Source organism: Malaclemys terrapin, chromosome 8 (genome assembly GCF_027887155.1).
Source record: "Malaclemys terrapin pileata isolate rMalTer1 chromosome 8, rMalTer1.hap1, whole genome shotgun sequence".
NCBI lineage: Eukaryota > Metazoa > Chordata > Testudines > Emydidae > Malaclemys > Malaclemys terrapin.
In genome coordinates this window covers 78,870,586-78,890,475 of record NC_071512.1, presented here as the reverse complement: position 1 = coordinate 78,890,475, position 19,890 = coordinate 78,870,586, and the positions used below count along the sequence as shown (strand labels likewise).

General features: G+C 43.7%; 1 protein-coding gene across 3 annotated transcripts in view; it reads left to right on the top strand.

The window, feature by feature from the left end:
* Positions 1-19,890, top strand: part of LRRC8D (leucine rich repeat containing 8 VRAC subunit D) — an 84,475-nt gene that overhangs the window by 15,712 nt on the left and 48,873 nt on the right. The window contains exons 2-3 of one of the 3 annotated variants that reach the window (XM_054037056.1): positions 850-1,001; positions 1,432-1,536. The exons of 1 other annotated variant lie outside the window; for it this stretch is intronic. The gene's annotated coding sequence lies outside the window, so the exon portion shown is untranslated. The remainder of the gene's footprint in view (positions 1-849; positions 1,002-1,431; positions 1,537-19,890) is intronic. One more of the 3 variants, XM_054037055.1, reaches the window with a different exon arrangement.

Sequence of the window (19,890 nt, the reverse complement as noted above, 5' to 3'; positions counted from 1 at the left end):
GGCTATCCCTCTGGACATGCTGGACCCCAGCATTAAGTATCTACATGTACATACGCCTTAATCCTGGCCATTCGCTAGCGAAGGCTCCATTAGGAGCTGCGATATGCCCCACTCCACCTGATATCTTGCAAACGCCGCTACCGCGCATGCTTCGGCTAACCCTGTCATGGTTTTTTTTTTTTAAGAGCTGTGGCGATGGGTCTGGGCTTGTTATGTGTGAGTGAGCATGATTGATGGGACGGGGAATGCCAGTGAGCAGGAGCCGTTATCAGCCAGCATGCAGTAAATATGCATTGCTGTCTACTGCAGCCTTCGGGCAGCAGCGAAAGTTCGCATTTTATAGCCTACCTTTGTTTCAGTAAAGCCATTAACTGCAGCCCCCCCCGCCCCACCCCCTTCCACTATCAGCGCCTCGAGGCCGTGACACCAACAGCCAGAGGCCAGCGGGAGCGGTACGCTTTGAGCTCCCCCGTGCGCGGGGATCAGCCTGGCTCTCCAGCCAGCCGGCGCGGTGCAGACGTAAACAATTTCCTACCCTCCCGCTCCGACTGGGCAGCTTTGCAGACGAGGCGGCTGCAAACTTTACGGACGGCGCGCGCGAGGCGCAGCCTGCGGAGCGGGGCTGGTTTCCCGGCAGGGAGTGTGCGGGATCCTGGCAGCTCGTGGGCCGAGCACGCGCGGAGCTTTGCGGGTTCCGCGCGAGCTCCCGCGGGGCGCGGGCGGGCTGCCAGCGGCTGGGGCGGGTCTGCGGGCAGCGGCTGACAATGGCAGGGGCGCTCGTGCCGCCGGCGGAACCTCCTCGCCGCACGCCGCCAGCCGCGGGCTTTCTCTCGCTCTCTTGTCGCGCAGGAAGTGCCCGGTGGTGTGCAAGGCTGGCCGACATGAGGGCGTGACTCTCCGCTGCTGGATTCCCGGCCCCCCGCGCCCGGAGCCCGCTGAAGCCCGAGCTGGGTCCAGCTGAAGCAGGACAGGAGAAGGAAGGAGGAGCGCAGCCGGATCAGGTACAGAGACGGGGTTGGGGGAAGGGAGAAGCCGCCGCCGCCCCCGGCAGCCCCGTTTGCTGCTATTCATGTATTGCTCGGCAGCAGGGTGTGGGGGGGTCTAGAACCTGGACCATAGCGTCTGCTTTGTACACCTCCTCCGGCGCGCGGTGCACCGGGGGCTGCGTTGGAAATGGGCACCTTGTTTTCCTGGCTCAGGACTTCGCACTGAGCATGCTTCTTCCCTGTGGCCGGCTTATTCCAGCCTGTGATCGCCGGCTGCTGCTGCAGCTTCAAGCCCTTTGTTCCTGCAGCCTCCTAAATGATCTTATCACGGCCGGGGAAGCGGGTAGGGAGCCTTCAAGACAATGGTGGTGTCGGCGAGTTACCGGAGCGTGAGAGAGCCGCTCTGCTCCGGAGGGAAGAGATACTTAAATGTTACTTTGTTCAGTTTTCAGATGAATAAGCACGGAGTGAGCACGGGGCTGTCATTTTTCTCAGGCAGCGATCTGAGATAGGGGCGAGCTAGCTCACCTCAGCTGCCTGTGTGGAAGCAGTAAGTTACCTTTAGTCTTACACTCAGGTCTGCCTGGGTATTTGCTTTTATCGGCTGACAGTCGGAATTACCTGGGAGTCAAAACTGCTGATCCAGACTTCTCTGGATTAAGCCATTGAGTGATTGATGCTCCTTGAAAATGCTCTATTGTGAGCTGTTCTTGTGATGGGCAAGATGCATAGCAAGCAGCACAGGCCTTTAGGCTTTGCTGTCATCTCCCTTCCACCTGCAGACTCCCAAACAGACCTCAGATTCCTTCAGCTGCAAGAGGTGGGGCTCTGCTTCCCCATCTACATCTTGCCAAAGGCAAAAGCGAGCACCTTATCTCTAGAAATAAATGGGAAACAATGGTATTTGACAAGTTTGTTCTGCAGACCTTTGCTTTCCATCTTGAGGTTTAAAATTTAGCATCAGAATAATGGTGATAATGAGTGTGAATAATTTTTTTTTTTTTTTTTGGAAGGGAGTTATTCTGAGTGGTGGGAATACATCAGTAGAATTGTACTTAATCTCTATATAACAAGCACTGCTTAGAGTATAAACAAGACTGTTATTGCACAGAATAGCCAATAAAAGGGAATGTCAAATGTATGGAATCATTCTTTCTTCTTTATGGAAAGCACTATTTGGCGTTTGATTGTTATACAGCAATGTAAATATACATGGCAACATGCCATGCGTTTGTTGGAGGCTGTTGCAGTAAAGATGCTTGATTTATAATGAAATACATTTATACATTTAATAGATCAAACAAATATAAGTACAAGGGAAGTCACATAACTGTGTGTATGTATTCCTTTTGCTGACCCATCACTCTTCCATAATACTGCTTGCTCTGTCTCCTAAATGATACTGAAGGAAATGTAACTAGCCAGGGTCATGGTCAGTGGCAGCGCTAGGAAGTAGCTTTGATGGACATAGGCTTGGTGTACACTACCAATTTATACTGGTATAACTACATTGCTCGGGAGTGTGGAAAATCCACACCTAACTCCTGGTATAGGCAGCGCTATGGCGATGGGAGGGCTTCTCCCATCTACAAAGTTTACTGCCTCTTGGGGAGGTGGAATATCTACGCCGTAGCATCTTCACTAAGCACTACAGCATCCCTATAAGTGTAGACAAGCCTGTAGTACCTTATTATCTTTTGTCATACCTTTGTTTGATAGGAGTTGCAGCCTTTTCGCTAAACTGACTCCTTGACTCCTGAGTGTCCATATGCTAAATGTTCTATCAGGGCACCTCATGAACATGTCAGCCATGACAGTGTTGTGCAATGATTTAGATATGATCTAAATACTCGTGGGGCATGTAAGTGAGATGAGAATGTGATTGGCCTGAAGATGCAATTTGTTGCTGGTGTAACCATGCTCTACAGCTGAGATACAAGTGGAATGCTCTAGTGCAGGAAAAGAGGGGCACTTTTGGGGTAGGTGTGGATGAGTGAGAGTTGACATATAGAAGGAGACAGGTAGTATGTAGGGGATGTGTCTTAAAGATTACATCACAGGCTTTTGGTAGTGATGTAAGGGCAATTCAGTAATATTGTAGGCTCTCAAATGTTTGACTATAGGAGGAGCCTGGAGTATTAAAGAGCATTATTAAAATAAATAGAGGTATGCCCTCCCTTCCTTGCCCCCACTTTAATTCTGCCATAAAGTTGCTTTCTGGATAATATGCACTCTTTGCAGCATCTTAGATACCCAGGTGTGCCTGAGTTTATGTTGGAACACTTGTCTCAGTAGCTTTTAAAACGAAAGAACGTGATACCAGCCTGACTTTTAGAACTACTGAAAACCTTCAGATCCTGTTGACTTTAGGTGGAGTTGTAAGTGCTCAGCACTCTTGAAAATGAGTTCCATAGTATCTGCTTTTTTTTTTTTTTTTTTAAGCAAGATGGCTACATGCTTGAGATACCTACAGCAGACACAACTATGACTCCCTGGGTGTGTTAGCTGTTCATGGTAGTGACTAGTGACATGGTCATGTATCCTTTAGTTACAGAAAGTCCTTTTTCCTGCTGTCATTGGTGTGTGTTATGTCAATAGGGCCCTTCCCCCAACTCACAGCATACACAAGTTCTGCACCTAGACGTAAACATCCGGGAATGGGACTTATACTTGGCACCTTCATGCATGTCTGATTGACACATGGATGATGGTAGTGCAGTTCAGTGGCAGTTTGGATGCCAAAATCTGAATCAAGGCTCTGTTGTCAAATTGTAAGTACAGGTTATAACTCTTAGTACACTTTCACTTGAAAGCTATTTAAATATTGAAGAGTGATTTTATGTTTGGTCAGAATTATTTTATTCTTTATGCTAACAAGGGAAATTTACAGCACAACCTTCCAGGAACATAATGTTACTGGGGGGGCTAAGGAAAATTGTATGTATTAGCTGAGTGGTGCCTGGCGGTTACAGATTTTCTAGTTTTAATTAAAAGGACTTAGAAGAGGAAAGAATTTGCTGTGACTGTTTTTGTAAACTGAGAATTTGTATTTGCAAACAAAAGTTCCACACTTCCAGAAAACTTTGTTAGGTTTATCTACGTAGCTGTGCAATAATGACAAACTGGCAGGAGAATCCAACTTCTGAAGGGAAAAAAATTACAAAATAGCTGGATGTTCTCCATTATTTTTGACAATTGTCTCTTCAATTTTAAAAAGCAGTTAGAATGGTGGCAGGCTACAGTGCTTGGTTTAGTAGGGACTAGTATGCTTAGGTCCCAATCCTGCAAAGGCTGAGCCATGTACTTAATTTTATGTCCATGAAGAGTCCCAGGGGCGTCAAAGAGTCCCAGGGGCGTAAATATGTGCATAAGTCTTGGCAGGATCAGGGCCTTAGTTTACAGCTAGGAATGGTACTTTCCTGCAGACTTTTAAGGCAAAATGTTTACTGTGTATATACTGTGGGGCCTGTTCTCAATTACATTTTCTGGCCAGATGTCTCACAGCACTTTATCTGTTTACCAGATTTGAATTTGTTTCAAACTAATTTGGATCCTACTTTATTCCAAAATTGGAATAACTTAATAACATTTGTTACCAGGCTAGTCTACACTAGAAGCGCTATAACAGTGCAGCTGCACCACTGTGGCATGTCTGGTGAAGGCGCTCTAGGCTGATGGGAAAGAGCTCTGCCACCTCCACAAGAGGTGGTTGCTATTTTGGTGGGAGAAGCTCTCCTGATAACATAGTGCTGTCCACACCGGCGCTTAGGTCGGTGTAACTTACGTTACTCAGGGGGTGGCTTATTCACACACCTGAGCGACACAAGTTTAACCAACATAAGTGACAGTGTGTACAAGCCTGTAGCCTTAGCCGTAATTGTAAATTTCACTGAAAATGCAATGTCTACACTACCCCTTATGTCAGCAAAACTTAGGTTGCTCAGGGGTGGGAATAAGCCACCCCCCTAATGGACATAACTTTTGCCGGCACAGTGCTATGTTGGTGGGAGAGCTCTCTCCCGTCAGCATAGAACAGCTACACAAGAGATCTTACAGCACCGCAGCTGCATAGGTACAGCTGTGCTGCTGAAAGCTTGCTAGTGTGGTACATAACTCCAGTATGGTTAAGGAAAGGCAAGCTCCTGACTGGTGTGCACTGAAAAGGCTTGATAGTTGAAGGAAATGGAGAATACTCTGTTAGTGTCATTGGGGGAATATAAACCAGTATTCTTTTGATTCAGTGACTGGTTTCCTGCCCCACAGGGAAGAGGTGGTGGCTTATTCACTTGGAAACATCTCTCCAAATGAAGTGATAAACTAGAGTGTCTTTGTCACAGAGTTTGAGGGAAGCTAGAAGCTACAAGTAAAATAGCTGCATAATAGGATGAGGGGATTATTGAATCGTTACTAGAAACTATATGTCTATATGCAAGGCCTCACGTATTCCACATGCAAGCTGACCTAAATCTTGCAACTAGGCTCCCTAGTTTCTGCATCAGTTTGATGTGGCAGACTGGAAATTCTGAAGCAGATCTGGATAAATATTGGAGGTTTTTATTTAAATAAGAAAATAATGGAGCTAGTGTGTTATACCTTGAATGAGTTTGTATTTTAATATGAAAGTTAATGTTATTCTGCCCTTACACAATCTATATTGAAAATTGACAAGTCAATTCTGTGTTACAGAAGTCGTCACTGGAGAAGTGGGAGATTTTTGCTGCTGGGTAGAACACGGTTTGGTCATCTTGCACCAGATAAGGCTTGAGAGGTGGTTTGAGGGATAACTACATAAGCATCTTTTGTTTGCTAAAAATGATCACCAGTGAAATAAACGCTGATATTTAAATCATCACTGTTGGGTTTCAGGATTAACACCACATTGAGATACATGGAGCAGTCATACTTGTGAGGGTTTTTCAGGCTATCTGCAGGCATGGGAAGACTACACATGGACGGTCTATACTGGGAACTTACATCAGCATAGCGACGTCTTTCAGGGTTGTGAAAAATCCACCCTCCTGAGAGACGTATCTATGCCGACCTAACTCCCAGTGTAGACAGTGCTAGGTTGACGGAAGAATTCTTCCATCAACCTAGCTACCATCTCTCAGTGAAGTGGATTACCTACGCTGACAGGAGAACCCCTCCTGTTGATGTAAGTGGTGTCTACACTGAAGCACAACAAAGGCATAATTTAGTGTAGCATTTTAAATGTAGACAACTTAAGTGTGACCATAGCCACAGTGCCAAATGTGATGGAAGAATCCAAATAGAAACCAAAAAGCGGTGTCAGTTTATACTCTGCTCACTGCTGGGTCTGGTCTGTATACCAATTTTGTACCACTATTACTATATCCGTTAGGGGTGTGACTCTTGTGCAACCCTAGTGTAGATGCAGTTATACCAGTATACCATATTTCCCTTCCTGTATCAAAATAAGCTGTACCAATATAAGCATTTCTGTGCTGGTACAAATGCGTCCACAATAGGAGGTTGTACTGGTTATGATTATACTGGTATATTTAAAGCAGTAGAACTTTTTTTTTATGTAGATGAGGCTTTGGACGATTTCCTTTGCAACTATATTATAGCTAGAAATGTATATTTTAAAAATTATAAAAATAGAAAGCTTCTGTGACTGCAGAATTGTGGAATATGTAGGCATTGGCAATTATCTTCAAATGTAAATAAAAAAATTAGTTACCACATTTCACTGACCAACTCTTTTTTTGTAATGTAATTTGTGGTGGGGAGGGGGGGGGAATCAAATCCACCTGAGGTATTATTTATATCTATTTCCTACCTTCTTCACTGTTCCTATTACAACTTCATGGGTCAGCTCCAGGTTTTTCTTTGCTGTGTAGACATATTCTATCTGTACGTGGTGCTGAAAACTTGGTGGAGGTGGGTTGAGGAAGGCAAAAAAACAAACAAACAAAAAGGCCTGTGGATAAAAAGTAACTTGTCTGAGGATTTTCTGCATCTCTCCAGTCACCATGCCTGATGCAAGTTGCCTTGTGTAGCTGGAACTTCACATTACAGAATATCAGTATTCCAGCGAGAGAGAAAAATAAATCTAATGGGTTGGTTGGTCAATGCATCAGTGACTTCCACAGTTGTGAAAACTTATCAATAACAAACTCAAAGTAACTGTGGTGTCCTGAGTCAGCCTATTGTAATTTGTTTATGTAACACCAATTTTAGTCTGTACTGATGGGCTATTTTATTTCATGTGTCTAAGCCATGTGAGTCTTTGGCTGCAGGGGAGAGTGAGAATGGAAGGAGACGAGTCTGCTAAAACAACAGCTATAGTCATTAGTGCTGTTAACACCAGCTGCCAGGGGAAGGAAAAGTGGTGGAAGTGGTAACGCTGTATGTATTTAATAGGGCTGTCAAACAATTAAAAAAATAATTGATTAATCGCAAGATAAAGATAATTGTCTCAATTAATTGTGGTTTTAATCACACTGTTAAAAAATAATAGAATACAATTTAATTATTTTTGGATGCTTTTTACATTTTCAAATATATTGATTTCAATTACAACACAATACAAAGTGTACAGTGCTCGCTTATTATTTTTTATTACCAATATTTGCACCGTAAAAAAGATAAATAAGACATAGTGTTTTTCAATTCACCTATTACAAGTACAGTAGTGCAATATCTGTATTGTGAAAGTGCAATTTACAAATGTAGAATTACTATTTTTTTTACATAACTTCACACACAAACAAAACAATGTAAAACTTAGATTCTATAGGTCCACTCAGACATACTTCTTGTTCAGCAAATCACACAGACAAACAAGTTTGTTTACATTTACAGGAGATAATGCTGCCCGTTTCTTATTTACAATATCGCATGGGGGCTGCATCTTGCCAGAACCCTCAGCCATCCCTCAGGTCTCTGGCCACTCCTGGCTCAACAGGGGCACCATATCAGATTTTGGTTTGGTGTGTGTGTGTGTATGTGTTGGGGAGGAAGTGTGCGTGTGTGTGAATGCGTGCGCGCATATGTGCGCATGTTGGGGGAGCATTGTCTCTTTAAGCAAAGCACTCATGAGCCTGAACACTTTTTCAGCCAGTAGCAGGTGTTATCAGCAGCACTCACTCCTGAGCCATCACCAACAGCAGCAGACAGGCTCCCCCTGTTCCCTAACCCCAGCTCAGTGGTGACCGTATAGACAGACGAGGGGAGAGGGACACCCTGACATCAGACGCTCTGGCAGGCTCCCAGTCCAGAGCAGCTTGGCCAGGGTCAGCTCCATGGTGAGGGTGGGAGGGCTGTGGAAGTAGCAGTGGAGCATGGCAGTGGGAGAAGGGGCACCCCTGCCCTGTAGGCAGGCAGCAGCGCCCTCCCGAGCATGGCACCCTGCGTGGTGGCCTCCCTCGCTCACCCCTAAGGCTGTCTGTATCCAGTGAGGTGGTGATGGTGCAGGCGGTGGGGAGCTGGGCTCCTCCCTCCCCCGTGAAAAGTGTTTAACCATCTCTCCCAAATCGCTTCAGCCAGTGCCTCCCTCTTCGCCCGGCTGCCTCCAAGTCCGGTCTTCAGAGGTGGGTGTGTGTTTAAAAAAAAAAAAAAGTGTTGTTTTTTTTTTTAGTTAATTGCATGCGTTAATTGCTATTAATTGACAGCCCTAGTAGAAAGTACACGGTGCTTTAAACAACATGTGGCTTTGTTTTAATTGCCAAAAAGGTGCATATTTATATTGAGATAGCTGCCTCCATATAAAATCTTAGTGGAGACAAGGCAGGCAGATTTAACCTCATTGTAGCTAGTAAAGGTCAATCATATACCCCTCACCTGGAGTTTACTTCGTGAAGCCATGTCAAGGTAAAAACTACCTGTGCCTTGTCTTCTCTCGTATTTTACATCAAGGTAGCTATCAGTATAAAAACACTCCATTTTTACAGTGCAATCAAGCCACTTTTTAGGTAATAGTAAGAGATTTCATTGATCTGTGCTGGTTTTGTGTAATGAAGATGGATAATGGCCTTATTTGCCTACTGTTCATTGTTTTTGTTTTGATTGTTCCCTGCATAGCCAAGAGTTCATCGGTTGTTAATAACAAAGATAGCCACACTCCCTCCTAGAGGAGCTAGATGTAACTGCCACCACTTCCTCTGGTGATTTACCCAGGCAATCAGCAGAACCAGTTTTATCCGGGTTGGGCTTCAGCTAGCCAGTTAGCTCTTGAAGCCAAGTTTTGGGTCAGTCACTGGGAAGTGTTTGGTATAACATCTGGGTGAGATTGATGAGACTGGTGCAAAACTAAGTATCATTAGCAAACTGGTGATGTCATGTCAAAATGTGCCTTGCATCAAAATGTGGCAGTTCACCATCTTAATTACTAACAGTGTAATGTATGGCTGCATATTTTGATGTGCATGGGGAGCCCATCAAAATTGGGCTACACCTCCTCAGTTTTCACCCTCGGCCCTGAGGGGACACATTTTTATGGGTGTGCGGTGACTGTCAAAGTAGGGTCTTCCACCAGTTTTCACCCTGGTCCTAAGGAGGGCACACTTTATCACCCATCAAAATGTGTCCTGCCTAAGCTGATTGGCGCCGCAAGCCTGGGAGGCGGGAGAAGTGGAGCAGCGACGGCGTGCTCGGGGAGGAGGCGGGGCAGGGGTGAGCTGGGGTGGGGAGTTCCTCTGCGTGCCGCCCCCCCCCCCCCCCCCTTGCTGCAGGCGGCCCTCGGGCTCCACTGCCCCAGCTCCCTCTGCCTAAATACTTGCAGTGACCGCGTTGGCCGAAGATCTGGCCGCCGTGGTCGCTGCCGAAGAAAATGGCGCCCCCCAAATCCTAGCGCCCTAGGTGACCGCCTAGGTCGCCTAAATGGTTGCACTGGCCCTGGTAATACTGCATCCCAAACAATGAAGGGGTAGAAAAGGAAATTTTGGCAAGTGGCAGGCTGGCAGAGTTCTTTTTGAAGGATCATTTTAATGCTGCTGGGGTATTGTTGTAGTATTAATTATCTGTTAAGTCACTTGAGCCCAGATTTTAAATGTATTTAAGCATTATTGCACTCAGCATTGCAGCATCTAATTGATTTAGGAGCCTAAATCTCATTTTGCAGAAGGTGTTTAGGTTTTAAGTGCCTATATATGAAGATAAATAAATTGGCCCTTCAGGCAGAATATATATTAAATCAGTAGGCCACTGTGTGAAATATAGTAAAAGTAAATTGGCCGTTTAGGTAGCTAAGGAGAATGCCCAACGCCAATGGTTATCTCTATGATTGCACTTAAATATTATCAAATAGTCCACAAACAACAATGCATATATTTGAACACAGTGAGGTTAAAACTAGCTCAGATACATATATGCACATGTCATCTAGTCAGACACCTTTTCAGCGAACAAGACAAGAGGCTGGTATGTTTTTTCTCCATCACATGATCAGTAACTTTATTTAAAGGGCATCTGTGATTCCTGAGGGTATGTCTACACTGGAAGTGCTGCAGCTGCACTGCTGTAGTGTAGGCGCTTACTACAGTGGCAGAAGGGTTTCTTCCTTTGCTGTAGTAAATCCACCACTCTGAGAGATGTTAGCTAGGGGCTTGACTTCACTTAAAATGCAACAGTGACACAGCTGTGCTGCTGTCATTCTTCAGTGTAGATACTACTTATGCTTAGGAGGCACTTCTCCTGTTGACAAAGGTAATCCACCTCCCCAAGAGATTGTGGCTAGCTCAATGGAAGAATTCTGCTGTTGACCTAGCAGTGTCTAAACTGGGCATTAGGTCGGCTTAACTACATCTCACAGGGTGTGAAATTTTTCACACTTAAGCTGACCTAACTTTGTAGCGTAGATCAGCCCTGAGCTGCAATGAGGGATTAATTCTGTTTGTTTTACATGAATTAGGCAACCTCTAAAAGGTGTTCGCTGAAATCCTGACCCCATTCAAGTCCGTGGCAAAACTCTAATAGACCTCACTGGGAGTTTTGCAGTTGACTTCAGTGGGGCCAGGATTTCGCCTCCAGATTTTGTGCAGAATCTGAATTATGCAGAGAATAGGGCAGTGATGGAAAGAATAACTAGAGTCAGTGTCCTCGTCAGCAATTGGTGGTAAATGATGAAATGGATTTCCGGTGCCCTTGCCTAATGATAATAATATGATACATTTTATTTTAAAACAGAAATATTAGTTAATGGAGAAAACTCAGAACTTTTGTTGCCCTTCTTTCAGGGGCAGGATTGTAATATTTTGTTTCGTATGTATATTGCAATGTAAATGACAGCTATAATGATGAGGAGGATCAGATCCTTGGCGCTTTGTGTATGTGTGTATGAATAAAGAGGGAAGAGAAGATGAATGGGAAATATTTTTTTTTATAAAAGCATATAAATACTATTTTAAAGTATTGCTTGCTGCCCTGCAACTGAAGGCTAATACTTTTCAGCGATTTCTGTACAACCTGTTTCCTGCACCCACATTGCAGAACTGGGGGCTCAGTACCTCTTTACTGACTCCTCCCCCGACCCCCATGATGTTGAGAATTTTATAACAAAAGTTTGCTTTCTGAAATGCTTTGCTAATATAAGGGTTTTTAGACTCCTAGAAATCATTTACCTGTTTAAAGGGGGAGAATCCACTCTAGCTTTAGAATGATTGATTGTGCATCTCTCAACAATAATTGAAATGCTTAGATGAGCACTGCGTCTTTTGATGGGCATCCTTCATTATTTATGTAGCATTCTGTCCTCTGTGCAGTCATAGCCTTTCACACTATTTTTCTGTGTGCTTCCCGCCTACTGCTCTGATGAGTACTTTGTTTCAGTTGGTCTCCTGTAGCTTAAACTGAAGGGAACTTTTGTTAAAACAGGCATAATACATAGAGGTGGAAAGGCACGGAAAGGAGAGCTCTTATTATTAAACATTTCAAAGCTGTCTTCAGCTGTTATTTCTGCTGTTTTCTATCAAAGGGACACTGTCATCTTAAAATAAATCATACTTCTACATTAAATTTTTTACCTAATCTTGTTACAAGTAACACCTAAATCTTATACAACTGAAGGAGATGGGAGAAAGAATACTCCTCTTTCCCTGATGCATTTGGCAACACTTTGTGTATGTTTGAATTGTCTCTGCATGCTTGTTCAGTTTCTCTTGTTGTGTAGCTCTTCCACTCAACAGCATGGGTAGGAGGAGAAAGAACCCATTCAAATAGGGAAATATGATGAGGCATGGACTGTCATTTATGATGTGTTTATTCTGTGCCTGGCACAATGGAGCCCTGACCTAGTTGAAGCCTCTAGGTACTTCTGCAATATGAATGTTTAATAATAATAAACCACTATAACTGGCTGAGGGACTCAGTGGGCAAGTGTGCAGCTTGAACAACTTCATTCACTTTTGAAATTGACTAGATTTCAAGGTGATAGGGTCCCTTTGGGTTTGAGACAAGAGGTTCCCTATTCAAAATGTGCTTGTCTGCAAAATACCATTTTATGGTAATATATGTATTGCTAAAGACTTAACAGCTGCTATTAATTATTTAGAGGAAATAAAAGAGGCATATTAGGGTTGGTTTGTCTCATCTGACCTACTTTTTTCTCTATAGTAACAATATTGAAGTAATTGTTTTGTCTGTTTTTCATATATGATGTCAATGTTATATTACAAAAATCAGCCACACTGCTTTTAGCAAACTTACAGCAATGATTGAAAACAAAACCACAAACCCCCAGGCTGTGGTATGGTCAAGGAGAGAGAGCTGCTAGTAACCAAGGACGTGTTATAAATGGTCTAAGGGAAGAAAGGTTATGAAAACTAACTTGACAGTAACTTTAATCTTTAGACTGATATTATAAATGTGGATGGTGCTGTGTAACAAAACATCTCCCATCTTTCCTTTTAATAGTAATCATATTTATTTTTACTCAAAACTTTTGAATAGTTGAATTTAACATGATTCTTCACAGGAAGATGCCTTGGGGCTTATTCTTGGCTTTTTGAGTATTCTAATACATTGATGGAACTTAGGTGGGGTATGGGGTCATGGCATTTTAAAAAAGGAACCTATTAGATATAATCTAGATGACCCTCTTCAGTTGGAGGTGTCCTTCAGATAAGTCATTTTCAGTGATCTGCTGCCAAGAGGACCAGTTATTAGATGGGAGCAATGTAGCTGGATTGATGTACCTAGGGTTAAAATACTGTGTGCGTGCGTATATTCTGGTTGAAAATGTTGCTCAAAATTGGAATGACTTAATAACCTTTGTTACCAGTGTTTGTGTCTCTTTTGATCTGTTTATCTACTATATCAGAATATACGCAGAGGGTCTTACTTAATTTTTTAGCATTGTGTAAGGCACATAAGAAGTGTACATCTTGTTTTCAGAGCAGTCAGGCAGTCTGCAGTAGCTGACTCACTGCTGTTTTGTAAGACTTGCCTTCTCTTCTGTTTTTCCTTTCTTTGGCCATGTTAACTTACATTTTCTTTGTGTTGTATAGTGCTTTGGTGTCAAAACAGACTTGTTTCGGTAGTATCTAATCTTTTGTGTATATTTTATACTCATATTCATTTGATATATCCTCAAGCATGTTAATTTTTGGTTGCTTTGTTCCTTTCTAATTGTGCCACTGTTTATAACATGAACCAGGGTGCAAAGTGCATGAACACTTTTTTACAGCTATTTATTCTGAAAAGTATATCATGTTGGGGTTTTATTTTGTTGGTATTGATGGTTTTCATATTTATTTATTTATTTTTTAAATTTGACTCTTCTGGGCTTGTTTTCAGCCTCTTCTGGGCTTTGTCTTGCACAAATTGCAAAATATTTGATAATCACTTGAGTCACTGGTTAATTGACCTAATCAAGATGCATCTGTATGTCTGAGCTGCAGTGATTTAGGGGAGGCTGCAGGGTGGTGTTGAAGCTTGGAATGTTGGGAGAGAGTTTCAGGAGGAGGGCTGGGAAAGAAAAATAAGAGCAGGGCTGTGACTTTGTATGGCTTTGATCCTTTTTTTACCCCCCTTGTGCCTGTGCCCATTCTTAATATAGCACACCTTAAATTATGTAACTAGTATTCCAATTCTGGGTTTTAAAATCACTTACATGTACTTTCACAGGTTGATAACACCTGATCCCCTGAGTGAAATGTAGATACCAGTGATTGGCAGTAACCTTTTGATATCAAAACCTATAATTTTAGTCTTTAAACTTCAATACAAAGCTTGAAAACTCCATTTCCTGTCTCTTTTTCTTGGGCCAAGTGGGAAGTTTGTCGTGGCGAGTGAGGGAGGGGACCTACACAGTCACTTTTGGCGGAAGGTTAAGCTTTTATTTCAATAAAAATCCTTGCATGTTTGGTTGTGAACATAACTTTCCAAATTTTCACCAGAGTGAAAGATAATGCAGTGATGGCTCCCTGATGAGTCTTCAGACCGTTCCAGTCTGCTGCTTTCCATAGCTTTGCCAGGCAACAACCGAAAAAGAAATAGTAAGACTGATTAGTTTCACTGATGTTATTGAGAACCTTTAGCTTAGTTGCGAAACTGACAAGAATAAGGTGTATTTCCCACTGTGGCTACTACCTAGAAAGCAGAGGCAGGCACTAGAGTTGTTCACATAAACCAGGCCCTGGCAGAGAAGTAGTGTAGCGGAGACCTTTTTTCATCTTTCCACACCCTGTTCACTGCAACCAGGAGTTGAGGGTGAGGCGTGTGACACTGGCGAACCAGGTGTCATCTCATCCGAAGACCCCAGGCATCACTGAACACTGACAAATGCAAGCTGGAAGCCAGTCTGGCTTACCTGTGGGTTAGTATAGTTAAATATTAGTGGTATAAGAATGTGTTTAGACTTTATGGAATGTTTGTAAGATGCTGCATATATTAATCCTACTTATATCTGTATCCCATACTATAAGGCAGTGGTTGTCAACCTTTTTATCATTGCGGGCCACATATGCAGCCCACAATGTGTTACCTGGACCACAGGTTGAGAACCACAGTATGCGCGCCCGCCGTCCCCCCCCCCCCCCCCGAACACCCCTCCCAGGCCCCTTATGTGCAGCACCTCCCTCCCAGAGACCCCTCCACAGAATGGGGCCAGGAGCGGAGCCCTGGGTGGGGGGCTGGATGGCAGGAACTCTGGATCCCGCTGTGTGGGGCCGGGTGGCAGCCCCAACCCTGGACCTGGCTGTGTGGGGCCAGCTGGCGACCCTTCACCCTGCCGTCTGGGCGGCCAGGAACCGGACCTCGCTCCACGGGCCCGGCAGCCTTTAGCGCACACCTGGGCCGCAACTGTTTGGTAGTTGGGCCGTGGGTTGAGAACCGCTGCTATTGGGTAATACTTAAGTGTTTGCTGTGTAACTGTAAAATGTTTGTTCTGAAACTCTAACTCACCAAACAGGGAAAAAAAAACTTCACCTAATGCAAAATGCTGGATTCCTGCAAAACGTGTTATCTCCTGCCCATCAAGATGGACTATTGAATCCAAATGAGCCATCAGAACAAAGATTTTGTCAATGGTTCTGCCGACTCACCCATGAAGAGATTATGTGCCAGAGTGCTTGTCCCATCAGTTTGAACTCTAGGGTGATTTAAAAAAACTCTGACCAAAGGAATTAGGTTCTCTTTATGCTGTCTGGACTCTGAGGGGAAAAGGTGTCTAACCATAAGCAAGAGATCCCCATGCTGCTTATTATAGGTGCTTATATTACCTTTTTACATTTAAGATTGTACCTCATTTGTGTGTGTGTGTGTTTCCTGTTTTAACCTTGTAAATAATTCTCATTTCTTTTCTTAGTTAATAAATCTGTAGTTAGTTTATTACAAGATTGGCTACAGGCGTTGTCTTTGGTTTGAGATCTGCATATAAATGACTTGGGTTAAGTGACTGGTCCTTTGGGACTGGGAGTAACCTGAATATTATTGTGATTTTTGGTGTAAAATTACCATCTATCACATAGTCCACCTTGCCTAGGTGGCAAGATAGACTGGAATGCCGAAGGGGGCTGACTGTGACTCCTTGGTAAGACATTTATGGTGCTTTAGGAGCACAGTTGTTACTGAGTTGGAGAAATCTAATTCTACAATGTACAATTAGTTTGGGGTGCTTGCCCGGCTTTTTGACAGTTTACCATGAGGTTGGTGCTCACAGCTGTGAGCCACTCCAAACAGCGTGACAGCAGGAGAAACGGAGAGAACAGTAGCGATCATCCTCTTTGTGGGAGAGGCTATAAGTTGGGTCGAGTAACGTTACCTCTTCTCTTCCCTGCCACAGACCAGCAGGAGGCTGGAGGAAGGGAGAGAAGAGTTTCCCTTCTTGGAGCAGACACGAGGCTATAGAGAGGGGAAATAGCTCTTCATTTCCAGGGGGCACTTTCATATTTATGACACTTAAAAGCTGGAGGCTAGGAAAAATGACTGTGTCCTGGTAGAAATTGCAGCTCCCTGCTAGCAGCTGTTGGCAGTGGTAGGTGGACTTCAATCTGGGTGTTTCCTCTGGAGCTTGTTGGTGAAGCCCTCCATCCTCCTCTTTTGTGTCTACCTCTGGCTTGTGTCTCGTATGGTTTTCTGTCACTGTTGACAAAATAAGAAAAGAGCGTGGGTGGGAGATATGCAAATGTGTTCCATCATTCTGAAATAATTTTAGTGCAGGAAAGGAGCAAACTGCTTTTGTCGGAATCCAAAATTAGGCTCCAATTCTGTAGCTTAATTCATGCAAATAGTCCTGTAGACTCTGAAAGCCCTGGTCATGTAAATATGGGCTGCAGGATCAGACTGTTAGTTTTTCAGGCTCTATAAACCAACACCTACAAGGAGTGCATGCTTAAAGTTAAATCCTTTGAAGTTAATAGGAATTGTCTGTGTGAGGATAACAAAGAATCAGGCCTTTTAATTGCATGTAAACTGAGGCTGTAATTAAGAAGATCTGGTGACATGAACAAAAAATATTCTTTGCTCGAGGCCCGTAGCATCATCAGAACCATCTACCTTATGGGTGGTTTTATTATAAATGACTGTTAGAGATGGAAATTTTATCTCCTCTTGCTGCTATTAAAAATATATAGATCCCAAGTATTGCTTTGATATATAGCTAATTATAATTTCTCTTACAGTTCACTGGTAAGACAGAATTTTATTAAGAAAAACATTTAAGCTGCCTTTGTCATACCTTGGGTTAAATATTACAGATTACATGGTAGTATGCTAGTTGAACTATAGCCCTTTTATACAACTTTAACTTTAACAATGAGAGTGAGTGACTCATCACAGGAAGTAGGATGGATGAAAAGATTCATTAATAATTAATGTGTAAAACAAAAAATCCTTCCCCATGATTTGTTCCAAATTTAAGCATTCAAATTATCCTCAGATCCTCACATATAGTTTACTCTGAGTGACAGTGACATGTTTATTTTGATGTCTCTCCCTAAACTGTAAATGTTGCTTCCTCTCTGCATTTGTTTAGGTGTTATTTATAGAGACATAAATGTTGGGTACAATGTTTACAGTGCTTTGAAGACATTACAGCACTCTTAAGTAGCTGAGTATTGCCATTATTTTAGGCTTGAAATTAGATGAAGGTTTCTAACCATCAGAGGAGTGGATTTCTGAAACAGCCTTCCAAGGGGATCAGTGGGGGTAAAAAATCTTAACTGGTTTCAAAACTGAGCTTGATAAGTTTATGGAGGAGATGGTATGATGAGATTGCTACTACCAGTCATGTGTCCTTGCAGGCAAATATCTCCAGTCTGGCCAAAGATGGGACAATAGATAGGGAGGGCTCTGAGTTACTACAGCGAATTCTTTCCCAGGTGTCTGCCTGATGGTCTCGCTGACATGCTCAGAGTCTAACTTAATTGTCATATTTGGGGTTGGGAAGGAATTTCCCCCCAGGTCAGATTGGCAGGGTTTTTCACCAGCCTGGGGCATGGGTCACTTGCTGGTTAGAGTAAAAGGTGGATTCTCTGTAACTTGAAATTTTTAAACTGTGATTTGAGGACTTCAGTAACTCAACCTAGGGTTAGTGGGCTATTACAGGAGTGGGTGAGTGAGGTTCTGTGGCCTGCAATGTGCAGGAGGTCAGACTAGATGATCACGATGGTCCCTTCTGGCCTTAAAGTCTGAGACTGGTGTTTTCATGTGATTTAGATGGTTCATTATACTTCAGTCTTTAACCCCTCATTACTTTCTGGCAGTAGCTGGAATGTGGACAAGCTTTTAAAACAATTAAGTGTGTGTGTGTGTGTGTGTGTGTATGAGAGAGAGTGTGTGAGGGGGGTAGGTAGGGTACATCACACACATACACTCAAGCACTTTTTCTCTTAAACATTCATTTGTCTGACAGTCTGGAAAATGCCAGTGTTTTGCATTTCTTGTACTTTTAAGCCTGGAGGTAAAAGGTGAGTGAACACTTGTAACAGTTTTAATATGGGGTTGCTCGTCATCCTGACATTGTAAAGGGAAATTGTGTAATTAAACATAAAGTTCACATTTTTTACTTCAATTGTCCCCGAGACACTAACTCACAAATTAAATTATGGCTGGGCTAGTTTCATGATAAAAGGAGGTGGCTCTCAAATATTTGGCACTGTTATGTAGTTACGACCTTGTGGTGTTTGTATTTATGGCATCCCATTTTGCTGTTTGTGCAGGGGTGCATCACCAGAGCCTTGTGCTCCTTGAGGCCAAAACTTGTAAGGAGTTATCTAAATCTTCTGGTTCAGAGACAGAGGTGCATTTTGGCCAACTTTAACCTTTAATTTATCTTAGATCACAATTCTAGATGTAGCTGCAGTGCAGCATGAATTCTTGAGCTGTAGTGCTGAGCTGCAGTTATGAATGGTGTTAACAGAAAGGGGGAGAACATGCAGGATCATTGTAAACCTAAAGCAACAGTCAAAATCAGGATGACTGTGTAAAAGCCAAAATATTGCTCCTTTAATAAATATAAAATTAATGGTCCTTTTTAATTTTGTGGGGCCCCCCCCCTTTTTTTTGGGCACTTGTATGAGATGAAACTAAGGACAGCAAATGTCTTCCCCACTTTTTGTACGAGCAAATTTTAGCTGTAGGGAAACGGAAGTCTCCTAGTTGAACCCAGCACTTATGGATCATGCATTTTAGCTCCGTTCTGTCACAGCTCCATCAGGGAAACAACACATGCTGGGTGCTCAATAAGTAGAGTCTGCAGGAAAAGGAATGAAACCTCTCTCAAAGCCCCTGTTGGGAGATGGAGAAAGAAAGAAACTCATTGGTAGAAGAGATGGCCAGCCTGCCACCCCAAGAAACCAAACTTTTCTTGGTGGAAGATCAGACCATGGGATATTCACCTGTGGAAGTCAGCTTGGGAGAGGCAGGTTGATGACGGGCACAGTGATTTCCCCTGGTGGAAAAAGGGAATTGGATCTGCAGTGGGAGACTGGTGAATCAGAGTACATCACATAAGCCAAAGCAGGGTGCTGGGGTGAATCAGGTTGATGCGTGATGTCGATTTCCCCTCACTCCTCTTGATCTGTGTCGGTGTGGGCAGAAGAAAGGGGCTGCATTGCCAGAACAGGAGGGGGCCAGGGCCTTCCCATTTCTTGAAAGTGGATGGGCTTGGCCACTTTTTGCCAGGGTGGACCCTGCCGCCTTCCCCTCCTCTCCCCCGGCCAGGCCAGCGGGGAGCCCGGGCAGTTGTGGGAGCCATGCAGACCCTCCACCTTCCCGCTGTGCTGGGGAATTGAGAGCAGCCCCTGGGCTCCCTGTCCGGCCCAGGGGAGGTGGAGTGTCCATGACTCTGTGGCAGCTCCCCACAGCTGCCGATGTGACTCTCCCCAACCTGGCTCCAGCCATGGGGGGTGTGGGGCAAGGAAGAGGAGGGTCCATGAGCAAGTGGAGGGTCCACCAGGTTCCTTATCATGGCCAGGCTGTGGGTCTGAGGCCCCATCCCCTG